General features: G+C 43.9%; 1 long non-coding RNA gene across 1 annotated transcript; it reads left to right on the forward strand.

The window, feature by feature from the left end:
• Nucleotides 1-1,492: 1,492 nt before the first annotated feature.
• On the forward strand, nt 1,493-11,571 carry LOC105498367 (uncharacterized). The gene is made up of 4 exons (XR_011619934.1): nt 1,493-1,631; nt 9,023-9,315; nt 9,602-9,793; nt 11,403-11,571. It is a non-coding gene; the product is annotated as an uncharacterized lncRNA (long non-coding RNA).
• The last annotated feature ends 1,902 nt before the right edge of the window (nt 11,572-13,473 follow it).

The following is a 13,473-nucleotide window of genomic DNA, read 5'->3' on the forward strand; positions in this document are numbered from 1 at the left end:
TGGAAACAGAGACTAGGGAGGGACCAATATATAAAAGAATGCCTGGATATCAGACGCCTCAGATCCATTTGCCCATTTTACAACGAGAATTATCTAGATCTTGTAGGATGGAAAAATCGAAAGTGCTGTTTTCTGGCTATTTGGAACCATTGTCGAGTTTGTATTGGGGTCAAGTGGTATTGCAGAAGAAAATAAGACATTTAGGTTTTAGATCAGGTGTGAGTTGAAGAGGTTTTAAGTTCTTGAGAACACAGGCTAAGGGAGAAAAAGGAAGAATGGAGGGTGGAAGGTTGCCCATAGTGAAGGAGGCAAGCCCAGAGAAAAGAGAGGGTAGAGACATGGAGAGATGGGATGGGGGGTGCTTGCCCCCCAGGAAAGTGGTGCTTGCCGCTAAGGGTGAAGATCAAGGCAGTCGTCCCTGTGATGATCAGACACCTCTGAAACGTGGATGAATAATCAAGCAGGGGTCCCTGCAGTGATTAAACACCAAGGGAAGATTGTCTTCCCAAGTCCATGACCGCTGCCAGAGTTTTGGGTTCATGGATAAAATGCGTCTCCTCCGTCTCTACCAGAAAAGGAAAGGAACTGAAATTAAGAGAAGGGAGAGATTGAAGGATGGCGCCAAGATTGAAAGGAGAGAGGTTGAGGGATAGTGAGAAAGGTTGGAGAAGAGAGTAAAAAGAGACCACTTACCCGATTTAAAATTGGTGAGATGTTCTTTGGTCTGGTTGGTCTGAGGACCAGAGGTCATAGGTGGATCTTTCTCATGGAGCAAAGAGCAGGAGGACAGGGGATTGATCTCCCAAGGGAGGTCTCCCGATCTGAGTCATGGCACCAAATGTCACGCGTGTCTGAGAGATAGGACTAGCTGGAATTTCCTAGGCCAACTAAGAATCCCTAAGCATAGCTGGGAAGAAGACTACATCCACCTTTAAACACAGGGCTTGCAACTTAGCCCATACCTGACCAATCAGAGAGCTCACTAAAATGCTAATTAGGCAAAACAGGCCAATTATCTATTGCCTGAGAGCACAGCGGGAGGGACAAGGATCAGGATATAAACCCAGGCATTTGAGCCAGCTAGGACAACCCCCTTTGGGTCCCCTCCCCTTATATGGGAGCTCTGTCTTCACTTTATTTCACTCTATTAAATCTTGCAACTGCACTTTTCTGGTCCGTGTTTTGTTAGGGCTCCAGCTGAGCTTTCGCTCACCATCCACCACTGCTGTTTGCTGCTGTCACAGACCCGCCACTGACTTCCATCCCTCCGGATCCAGCAGGGTGCCTGCTGTGCTCTTGATCCAGTGAGGCGCCCATTGCCACTCCCGATCGGGCTAAAGGCTTGCCATTTTTCCTGCATGGCTAAGTGCCTGGGTTCGTCCTAATTGAGCTGAACACTAGTCACTGGGTTCCACGGTTCTCTTTCGTGACCCACGGCTTCTAATAGAGTTATAACACTCACCGCATCGCCCAAGATTCCATTCCTTGGAATCCGTGAGGCCAAGAACTCCAGGTCAGAGAACACGAGGCTTGCCACCATCTTGGAAGTGGCCCGCCACCATCTTGGGAGCTCTGGGAGCAAGGACCCCCGGTAACACGACCCTGTGAAGAGACCATCAAACAGGCTTTGTGTGAGCAATAAAGCTTTTTAATCACCTAGGTGCAGGCAGGCTGAGTACCAAAAGAGAGTCCACGAAGGGAGATGGGGGTGGGGCCATTTTATGGGATTTGAGTAGGTAGAGGAAAATTACACTCAAAGGGGGTTGTTCTCTGGCGGGCAGGGGTGGGAGTCACAAGGTGCTCAGTAGGGGAGCTTCTGAGCCAGGAGAGGGAATTTCACATGGTTAATCGCTCAGTTAAGGTGGGGCAGGAACAAATCACAATGGTGGGATGTCAGCAGTTAAGGCAGGAACTGGCCATTTTCACTTCTTTTGTGATTCTTCACTTGCTTCAGGCCATCTGGATGTATACATGCAGGTCACAGGGGATATGATGGCTTGGCTTGGGCTCAGAGGCCTGACAAAAACGTAAGAACTCGTGTTCCAGTGAACCAACAACACTCCAGCCTGGGTGACAAAGCAAAACTGTCAGAGGCATTTGAAACAGGGTGACTCCATCTTGAATAGGGGCTGGGTAAACTAAGGCTGAGATCTACTAGGCTGAATTCCAGGAGGTTAAGGAAGTCGGCACAATACAAGTCACAAAGACCTTGCTGATAAAACAGCATGCGGTAAAGAAGCCAGCCAAAATCCACCAAAAGCAAGATGGTGTTAGATATGAGTCCTAAATTTCTTTTCAAAGAATTAATATGTCACTATTAATATGTTCAATTATTTGCCTTCTGCTTTTAAACTTAACTTCCTCGTAAAGCAACCTTTTTTGATTACCTACTCCACCCTGACTCATTCTGATCACCTGTTCCACCCTACATTCCAATCACCAGCTCCACCCTAACTCATTCCAATTACCTGCTACCTGCTCTGCCCTGACTCCTGCCACAGCACTCACCCTGTCATTCTCTTTAAATTAGCCAATCGGAATTAATTTAGCCTGTGTAGTCTAACCCTAGCCAATAGGGGAAGGACACAGCAGCAGGAACCATGTACTTGAGGGATAAGAACCCCTTCCCACCAGGCGCGGTGGCTCACACCTGTAATCCCAGCACTTTGGGAGGCTGAGGTGGGCAGATCACGAGGTCAGGAGATCGAGACCATCCCGGCTCACACAGTGAAACCCTGTCTCTACTAAAAATACAAAATATTAGCTGGGCGTGATGGCGGGCGCCTGTAGTCCCAGCTACTCGGGAGGCTGAGGCAGGAGAATGGCGTGAACCCAGGAGGCAGAGCTTGCAGAGAGCCGAGATCACACCACTGTACTCCAACCTGTGCAACAGAGCGAGACTCCATCTCAAAAAAAAAACAAAAAAAAAAAAAAGAAAAAAGAAATATATTGGTTGGGTTCAGAAAAGCAGGACAACTCAAAGTGGTGGGTGGGGAGGGCTTCCAGTATGATTTAAACATTTTCTGGTTGACAGTTGGTTGAGTTTATCTAAATACCTGGGATCAACAGAAAGGAAATGTCTGGCTTGCAGAGACCAAAGTTTTATCATGCAGATGAAGTCTCCAGGTAGCAGGCATCATAGAGAATAGACTGTAAAGGTCTATTTAAGATTTAAGGTCTGTGTTGATGTTAATGTTGGAGAGGTATCATGAAGCAGGTCTGATCCCCACTTCTCATTATGGCCTGAACCAGTCTCTCAGGTTAATTTTTTTTTTTTTTTGAGACAGAATTTAACTCTTGTTACCCAGGCTAGAGTGCAATGATACAATCTTGACTCACTGCAACCTCCACCTCCTGGTTTCAAGCCTTTCTCCTGCCTCAGCCTCATAAGTGGCTGGGGTTACAGGTGCCTGCCACCATGCTCAGCTAATTTTTGTATTTTTAGTAGAGACGGGTTTTCACCACGTTGTCCAGGCTGGTCTCGAACTCCTGACCTCAGATGATCCACCCGGCTGGGCCTCCCAAAATGCTGGGATTATAGGCGTGAGCCACTGCGCCCAGCCTCTCAGGTTAAATTTTAAGAGCACCCTGGCTGTGGAGGAAGTCTATTCAGATGCTCCGGGGGGCCTTACAATTTTATTTTTGCTTTAGGGAAGTCCAGGTAAATGTGAATTTCAGATAAACAACATTTTCCCCCCCCCCGGAGACGGAGTCTCGCTCTGTCGCCCAGGCTGGAGTGCGGTGGCGCCATCGCGGCTCACTGCAAGCTCCGCCTCCCGGGTTCACGCCATTCTCCTGCCTCTGACTCCCCAGTAGCTGGGACTACAGGCGCCCATCACTGCGCCTGGCTAATTTTTTGTATTTTTTAGTAGAGACGGGTTTCACCGTGTTAACCAGGATAGTCTCAGTCTCCTGACCTCCTGATCCACCCGCCTCAGCCTCCCAAAGTGCTGGAATTACAGGCATGATCCACCGCACCCGGCCAACATTTTTTTATTTTTTTATTTTTTTTTAAGTATAAGTACATCCCAAATACTGCTTGGGACAATATCTCAAGTATTACAAATATCCCTGTCCTATTTGGGATACACGTATACTAAAAAGTTGTTGGATATTTGAACTTTAAATTTAACTGGGTGTCCTATAATTTTATTTGATACATCTGGCAATCCAAGGGGTGAGTGATGTGGCGTTTTGTGTGTGCAAGCATAGGTGGGAAATGGGAGTGACAGATCAGTTTGGAGACAGTTTCAAGTAATGGTAGCCTGAATTCAAATATGGCTAGTAGTATGAACCAAAAATAAAATTCTCAGACCCCCCTTCCAACCATCTATCTGAATGGACTTCCTCCTCATTCAGGGCTCTTTTAAAATTTAGCTGCAGAGACTGTTTCAGGTCCTGATGGGAAGTGGTGGTCGAACATACCTCATTACACCTCTCCAGCATTAACATCAGCACAGACTTTAAGTCTGATAAGAAACATTTTACAGTCTCTTCTCTCTGAAGCCTAGTACTTGAAGGCTGCTTCTGCAAATAAGAACTTGGGTCTCCACAATCCTTTATCTTAACCCAGACAATCCTTTCTGTTAATTCCAGGTCTTTAGACAAACTCAACCAATCGTCAACTAGAAAAATTTTAAATACACCTATAAACCGGGTGCAGTGACTCAGGCCTGTAATCCCAGCACTTTGGGAGGCCGAGGCAGGCGGATCACTTGAGGTCAGGAGTTCAAGAATAGCCTGGCCAATATGGTGAAACCCCATCTATACTGAAAATACAAAAATTAGCCAGGCGTGGTGGCACATGCCTGTAGTCCCAGCTACTCAAGAGGCTGAGGCAGGAGAATTGCTTGAAACCAAGAAGCTGAGGTTGCAGTGAGCCGAGATCACACCATTGTACTCCAGCCTGGGTGTCCCAGGGAAACTCCATTTCAAACAAAACAAAAACAAATAAATTTACTGATAGCCTGAAGTCTCCCTCACCACCTCAAGCTGTCCTGCCTTTCTGGACCAAACCAATGTATTTCTTAAATGTGTTTGGTTAATGTCTCGTGCCTCCCTAAAATGTATAAAACTAAGCTGTACCCCGACTACCTGGGGCACATGTTCTCAGGACCTCCTGAGGGCTGTGTCACAGGCCATGGTCACTCATATTTGATTCAGAATGAATCTCTTCAAATATTTTACAGAGTTTGACTCTTTTTATCAGCAGTGGAAAAATCAAGAGAAATAGTACCATTTTAGAGCTCTGCAGTAGGTAGAAAGGTCAAGATTTTGTGACTGGTTGAATGTGGAGTTTATGACTGTTAACGGTGGAGGGGGGTCCAGGTTCTTGGCATCTTGAACAAAAAATTGGACAAAATGCAGGCCGGGCGCGGTGGCTCAAGCCTGTAATCCCAGCACTTTGGGAGGCCGAGACGGGCGGATCACAAGGTCAGGAGATCGAGACCAGCCTGGCTAACACGGTGAAACCCCGTCTCTACTAAAAAATACAAAAAACTAGCCGGGTGAGGTGGCGGGCGCCAGCTACTCGGGAGACTGAGGCAGGAGAATGGCGTAGACCCGGGAGGCGGAGCTTGCAGTGAGCTGAGATGCCGCCACTGCACTCCAGCCTGGGCAACAGAGCGAGACTCCGTCTCAAAAAAAAAAAAAAAAAAAAAAAAAAAAAACATTGGACAAAATGCACAAAGCGAGGAAGGAATGAAGGGTTTTACTGAAAATGAAAGTACACTCCACAGCGTGGGAGCCGGCCCGAGCATAGGGGCTCAAAGGACCTGTTACAGATTTTTTTGGGAGTTTAAATACCCCCTAGAGGATTCCATTAGTTACTTGGGTTACATCCTATGTAAATGCAGAGGATGAAGTAAAATTATGAAGTTATTTACAGCATACACCCTATGGAGAGGATATTTCCTGTCATAGCTCAAGTGTGAATTGGCCTTATGTTTCCTGTCTCCAGACACTATTTTCCTGCCTCATGGCAAGGGAGGAGTCAAAGGTAATGAAAAGTGAAATATGGATTTGGCCAGTGAGATTGCTGATGGAGATGAGTTTCATTTTGGAAGTTCTGAGTTAGTTGTTCTTGAGGAATTTTTATTTATTTTATTTTAATTTTAATTTAATTTAATTTAATTTAATTTATTTTTATTTTTATTTTTGAGACAGAGTCTCACTCTGTCACCCAGGCTGGAGTGCAGTGGCACAATCTCGGCTCACTGCAACCTCTGCCCCTAGGTAAAAGTGATTCTCCTGTCTCAGCCTCCCGAGTAGCTGGGATTACAGGCACCTGCCACCACGCCCAGCTAATTTTTGTATTTTTAGTAGACATGGGGTTTGGCCATGTTGGCCAGGCTGGTCTTGAACTCCTGACCTCAGGTGATGCACCCGCCTCAGCATCCCCAAGTGCTAGGATTATAGGCGTGAGCCACTGCACCAGTCCAGAGTATTTAGACTGTAGATACAGAATATAGTTACATATATTCTGAGCAATAAATTAATTTAAAATAAAACATATCCAGGAAGCTACGGACACAAGTACTGACACTTATCTATCTATACCATTTAATCTCTTACACACTACCCTTTTTTTTTTTTTTTTGAGACAGTCGTGCCCTGTTGCCCAGGCTGGATCTCGGCTCACTGCAACCTCCACCTCCCGGGTTCAAGCATTTTTCCTGCTCAGCCTCTGTAGTAACTGGGATTATAGGCATGCACCACCACGCCTGGCTAATTTTTGTATTTTTAGTAGAGATGGGTTTTCGTCATGTTGGCCAGTCTGGTCTTGAACTCCTGGCCTCGAGTGATCCACCTGCCTCGGCCTTCCAAAGTGTTGGGCCTACCCTTTGTGTCTTAACCTCTTCTTTCACTAAAAAACCCATTCCTGTGTCTGTTCTAATTCTCTTGTTTCTAGCCTTTGTCGATCTAAAAATAATTTTAATTATGAATGTTGTACTTTATCTTTTCCTTTTCATGTCATTGACTTAGCCTTTCACTATGATCCTGGCATTTTTTTCCCTCTTCTTCCAAATCAGTCTGTGGGTTTTATCTGTCTCAAATGAGTTTCTTCCTTCAGGAACTTCCGGCTGTTATTGGCTCTGGTTTCCTTGGCAACCCCTGCTTCTCAGATTTTTTTCTGATTACTTAAGAGAAATTTTACAAAATCACTGATAACCACTGATCAGAAACTGTAGAAGAAAGGGAAAGTGCTCTGCATTGCCTCTGAGAAAGGAAGGGGGCAGATTTAGAGGAAACAGAAAAATACTGAGACCCAGGGAGATGGAAGTAAAATGTGTGAAGAAAGTATTGATTTACATGGTTTGTTATTTTCATCTGTCAGTGTACTGTTGTGTTATCAGATTTCAGAGACGATTACCTCATCAGTCAGACAGCTGTATCATCTATCAAACAAAATACTCCTAGATCTTGTTCAGCCAATGTGGAGTGTAGGAAATCATATTCCAGATTATTGTGAGAATATGAAACACAAATCTTCAGAGAAGATGAAAGAAAAAAGATGTAGACTAAACTTGCACTAATGTTTACACTAGAAACATTATTAGTATGCAATGCAACGAGAATTGAGTAAGGTTAGTAACTACAGATGTCTGCTGACTCGTTATATTAAAAAATATAACGAGTGAGATTTTATTTTGTACAGTACTGCTGTTCTGTATTTCATGTTACCATACTACTGCTTTTGTTAAATGAAGATACCACGACAGGGATTAGGTGCTTTGTATAGGGCTAATATGGATACATAAATTTCTGGCAAAATTCAGAATGTTCTTTCTTAGAGCCAGATTTAACTGTCTAGTCAGTGTTTTGTGTTGGTGAGCACATAAACTATTTAACAAAACTCTCATTAGAAAAGTTGAGGGCCGGGCGCGGTGGCTCAAGCCTGTAATCCCAGCACTTTGGGAGGCCGAGACGGGCGGATCACAAAGTCAGGAGAGCATCCTGGCTAACACGGTGAAACCCCGTCTCTACTAAACAATACAAAAAACTAGCCAGGCGAGGTGGCGGGCGCCTATAGTCCCAGCTACTCGGGAGGCTGAGGCAGGAGAATGGCGTGAACCCGAAAGGTGGAGCTTGCAGTGAGCTGAGATCTGGCCGCTGCACTCCAGTTTGGGCGACAGAGCGAGACTCCGTCTCAAAAAAAAAAAAAAAAAAAAAAAAAAAAAAAGAATAAGTTGAAAAACATTCATTTTCCAGAAGCTTTCTGTTATTCAAGGCAAATTGAGCATTATTTGGGGTAACTACACCATGAGAGAAATTAATTTGCTAATTTGTAGAACTACAGAGTATTATCTAGCAAATTCAGTAGTTTAGTTTTCAGTGTTTTTTTTTTGTTTGTTTTGTTTTTTTCCTTTTGGCATGGACTCTACCTCTGTCACACAGGCAGGAGTGCAATGGCACAATCTCGGCTCATTGCAACCTCCGCCTCCCAGCTTCAAGCTATACTCCTGCCCCAGCCTCCTGGGTAGCTTGGATTATAGGGGTGCACCACCATGTCCGGCTAATTTTTGTATTTTTAGTAGAGATGGGGTTTTGCCATGTTGGCCAGGCTGGTCTCGAACTCCTGGCCTCAGGTGATCTACCAGCCTCGGCCTCCCAAAGGGCTGGGATTACAGGCATGAACCACAGCACATGGCCAGTAGTTTAGTTCTACACTTGAATTGTTGGATTGCATTCTATCTTGGTAAAATTTGAATAAAAAGTAAATACAGTGTTTACCAGTGAAGTTATTTACTCATTACATATTGATATAATTGATAATCCCTACATATTTTATCATATTGAATTTAAGACACTGTGATAACAGATTTTTTTGAAGCAAAATCCTGTTTTAAGTCTTTGGGTGTAGTACCTTTGCTGACCACTCTCGCGTTTGTATCTCCGACATTATTCCCCACCTCATTCCCATTATGAAACAGTTCACGGTTTGGAGAGCTTGGCCCCACCTCTGGCTCCCAGAACAATTCTGATTGGGTGAAACTAATCTGAGTAATCCCCTTCTTCACAGGGGTTTGTCAGATAACTCAGGCCTGAGCCAATCACCGTTCTCTGGGACACGGATTGGACTCTAGGTTATTTTGTAAGTGTCATACTCCAGATTTATCTGGGAGCAGGAACTCCTTTGGACCTTAAGGAGGAAGCATGTAGCCGCTGTTAGCTGCTGGCAGCTATCTTGTGTTCTTGAAGGAAGCTGGCCTGAGGAGGACTCCTCATACAGAGAGAAACACTGAGAGATTCACTGAAAAACTGACACGGGATCCTGAGGGGCCACTCTTGAAGACTTATCTCTGCACCTTTCTGGTATGTAAGTCAATACATTCCTTTAACCCTGTTTCAACTGAATTTATTGTTACTTGCATATGAAAAACAAAAAGTCCTAAATGATGTATCTACCCTTTGGTTTCATGTAAGAATCCAAGAGCGTAGTAGCTAATTTCAGTGTAGTTATATTGGGATTATTTAAAGCATCTCATTACTGAGTCTGCAGTTGTCTTAGTACCTTGAAGATACTTGGGGTTTTGTGTTCTAATGAATTGATTAATTCAACAACTGCTTATTATTAATATTAAGCATTCACTCCCTGTAGGGCACTCTGCATACAGCAATGGTCAGCATGGTTCCAGTACTCAGAGAGCTCCAAGGATTAGTTGAGACCAGATAAGAATATCAAGGAGGCAAGCAGAAGTTACAATGGGAAATCAGAAAGAAGACAAAGGAGGGACACCTAATTCAGAATGATGGGTTGCTGGATAGGAGAGAAAAGGAGACGAATGGGCAGGTATCATTAAATATTCCTATGAAGAAGTTCCTAACTTCTGTTTTTGTGCCATTGACGCTTTGGCAGTGTGGAGAAACCTAGGGACCCATTTTCAGAACAGTGTTTTTAAATGTGTAAAATATTTTAGATTACAAGGAAATTTTGAGTATTGAAATAGCCAACAAAATATGTTAAAAGCAAATTTGTAATACAGTAGTATATATGCTTCTTCATTAACTCATTAAAGAACAAGACATAGCAATGAGCATACGTATTAAGCTAATTTTAGAGGTACTAATGGCTACAAATGAAATTTTGAGTTGTCTGCAACAACTGTTATGTGAAATGAAAATATCTGTGGTTTTTTTGGTTGTGAAGTCACAGGTACTACTAATGCTAATACTATTGTGGTTTGTGGCATACGTTCATAATAGAATGACATGCTAAATTTTATTTAGAGAGTTAGTTCAACACAATTTCCTGGCTCTGAATTCTATGCCAAGTTAAAAAAAAAATACTTGTGCTAAGAAGAGATAAAATTTGATGTAATTCTTTTTTTTTTTTTTTTTTTTTTTTAGAGAGAGTCTCACTCTATATCGCCCAGGCTGGTGTGCAGTGGCGCAATCTCACTGCAACCTTTGCCTCCTGGGTTCAGGAGTCAAACTGAGGCTCCTGCCTCAGCCTCCCGAGCAGCTAGGACTACCAGCAGACGTCACCACGTCTGGCTGATTCTTTTGTATTTTTCAGTAGAAATGGGGTTTCACCATTGGTCAGGCTGAACTCCTGACCTCAAGTGACCTGCCCACCTCGGCCTTCCAAAGTGCTGGGATTACAGGCGTAAGCCACCACGCCCAGCCCCAGAAAGATTTTCCGATCATCCAATTTCTATTTTCCCCAAATAGAATTAATGACTTCCTCTTTTATATTATATTGGGAGCTTATATAATTTCAATCCTTGTATTTTTCACAATGTATTACAGTCATATTTCTATCTTTTTTATAATATATTGTAATCTTATATTTCTGCCATTTTTACAAGCCCTTAAAAATAATAGATGGGGCCAAGTGCAGTGGCTCACACCTGTAGTCTCAGCACTTTGGGAGGCTGAGGTAGAAGGATCGCTTGGGCCCAGGAGTTCAAGGCTAGCCTGGCCAACACAGTGAGACACAGTCTCTATAAAAAAAAAAATAATAATGAATGGGCCGGGGGCAGTAGCTCACACCTATAACCCCAACACTTCAGGAAGCCGAGGTGAGTTAATGGTTTGAGTCCAGGAGTTTGAGATTAGCCTGGGTGACATGGTCAAACCCAGTTTCTACAAAAAAATACAAAAATTAGCTAGGCCCTATAGTGCCAGTACTTGGGAGGCTGAAAAGCAGGAGGATCCACTTGAGCCTGGGAGGTGGAGGTTGCAGTGAGCTGAAATCACACCACTGCACTTCAGCCTAGCTGACAAAATGAGACCCCATCTCAAAAAAACAACAAAAAATAAGTCCTGGTATAGTGGTTCATGCCTGTAATCCCAGCACTTTGGGAGGCCAAGGTGGGCAGATCACCTGAGGCCAGAGGTTCGAGACCAGCCTGTCCTACATGGTGAAACCCCATCTCTATTAAAAATACAAAAAATAGCTGGGCATGCTGATGGAGACCTGTAATCTCAACTACTTGGGAGGCTGAGGCAGAAGAATCGTTTGAACCCAGAAGGCAGAGGTTGCAGTGAGCCGAGACCACACCGTTGCAGTCCAGCATGGGCAACAAGAGCAAAACTCCGTCTCAAAATTAAATAACATAAATAATAAATAAAGATGAATTTTATTTATTTATTTATTTTTCCTTTTTATTATACTTTAAGTTCTAGGGTACATGTGCACAACGTGCAAGTTTGTTACATATGTATACATGTGCCATGTTGGTGTGCTGCACCCATTAATTCGTCATTTACATTAGGTATATCTCCTAATGCTATCCCTCCCCTCTCCCCCCACCCCACAACAGGCCCCAGTGTGTGATGTTCCCCTTCTTGTTTCCAAGTGTTTTCATTGTTCAGTTCCCACCTATGAGTGAAAACATGTGGTGTTTGGTTTTCTATTCTTGCGATAGTTTGCTGAGAATGATGATTTACTTTTAAAACAGGTTACCTGTCACTCAGGCTGGTGTGCAGTGGTGCAATCCCAGTTCACTGCAGCCTTGGACTCCCGGGCTCAAGTGGGTCTCCCACCCCAGCCTCCTGAGTAGCTGGGACTACAGGTGTTCAGCACCACAGGTGGCTAATTTTTTTATATTTTTTGATAGAGATGGGATTCCACTATGTTGCCTAGGCTGGTTTCAAACTCCTGACCTCAAGTGATCCTCCCGCTTTGGTCTTTCAAAGTGTTGGGATTATAGGTGTGAGCTACCACACTTGGCCTATTATTTTTGGTATGTATTTTACTGGAGGGATACTTAGGAGTTTCCACATTCCATGGGTGACATCCATGTCATTCATGGGTGACAGCCACTAATAAAGAAATTTCAAATCTAGGATCTAGTGATAGAATACTTCACAAGTATAATGAGATATAATTTGGTGTAGGTTTTTAGTAATAATAGTATGCTGGCCACTTTCCCTATACACACGCTTTGAATATTGGTGTTTTCAAGATTTTGTTCTATACTGGACCTTCTTAATTTCTCACTCTATAAACTCTTCTTTGGGGAACTCACCTACTTCCTGAGCATCAACTTCTGTGTAATAATAACTTCTGAATCCAGCCTATACCTGGTTCTCTATCACCTAAGGATCACTTGCAAATATCTAAAATGTAGACCATCTAACTCCCTACGGATAAGCAACTTTCAACTCAATATGCTAAGATTGAACTCATTTTTAAAAAAATCTCTTAAACCTTTTTCTGCCTCACTCTCACTAATTTGGTTCATGCTCTCATCATCTGAATTACTGCACACTTCTTTAAAATTCTGTTCTTGATGCTTATCTAAAGTATGAGTGACTGAATTTTCATTTATTTATTTATTTATTTAGAGATGGAGTTTTGCTCTTCTCACCCAGGCTGCAGTGCAATGGCACGATCTTGGCTCACTGCAACCTCCACCTCCCAGGTTCAAGCGATTCTCCTGCCTCAGCCTCCAGAGTAGCTGGGATTACAGGTGCCCACCATGCCCAGCTAATTTTTGTATTTTTAGTAGAGACGGGGTTTCACCATGTTGACCAGGCTGGTTTTGAACTCCTGACCTCAGGTGATCCACCCACCTCGGTCTTCCAAAGTGGTGGGATTACAGGCATGAGCCACTGCGCCTGGCCTGAGTGACTGAATTTTCTAAAAAGGTGAATTGCATTATGCTATTCCCTGCTTTAAGTTCTCTAAAAAGACTATTCTCTCTCTTTTTTTTTTTTTTGGACAGAGTCTCACTGTGTCGCCGAGGCTGGAGTGCAGTGGCATGATCTCGGCCCACTGCAGCCCTGCCTCCTGGGTTCAAGCGATTCTTCTGCCTCAGCCTCCGGAGTAGCTGGGAGTACAGGCGAATGCCACCACATCCAGCTAATGTTTGTGTTTTTAGTAGAGAGGGGTTTCACCATATTGGCCAGGCTGGTCTCAAACTCCTGACCTCATGATCCGCCTGCCTCGGCCTCCCAAAGAGCTGGGATTACAGGCGTGAGCCACCGCGCCTGGCCAAGTGTAAACTTTTAAGATGACATACA

This window comes from Macaca nemestrina, chromosome 1 (assembly GCF_043159975.1).
Source record: "Macaca nemestrina isolate mMacNem1 chromosome 1, mMacNem.hap1, whole genome shotgun sequence".
In the NCBI taxonomy this organism is placed as follows: Eukaryota; Metazoa; Chordata; class Mammalia; order Primates; family Cercopithecidae; genus Macaca; species Macaca nemestrina.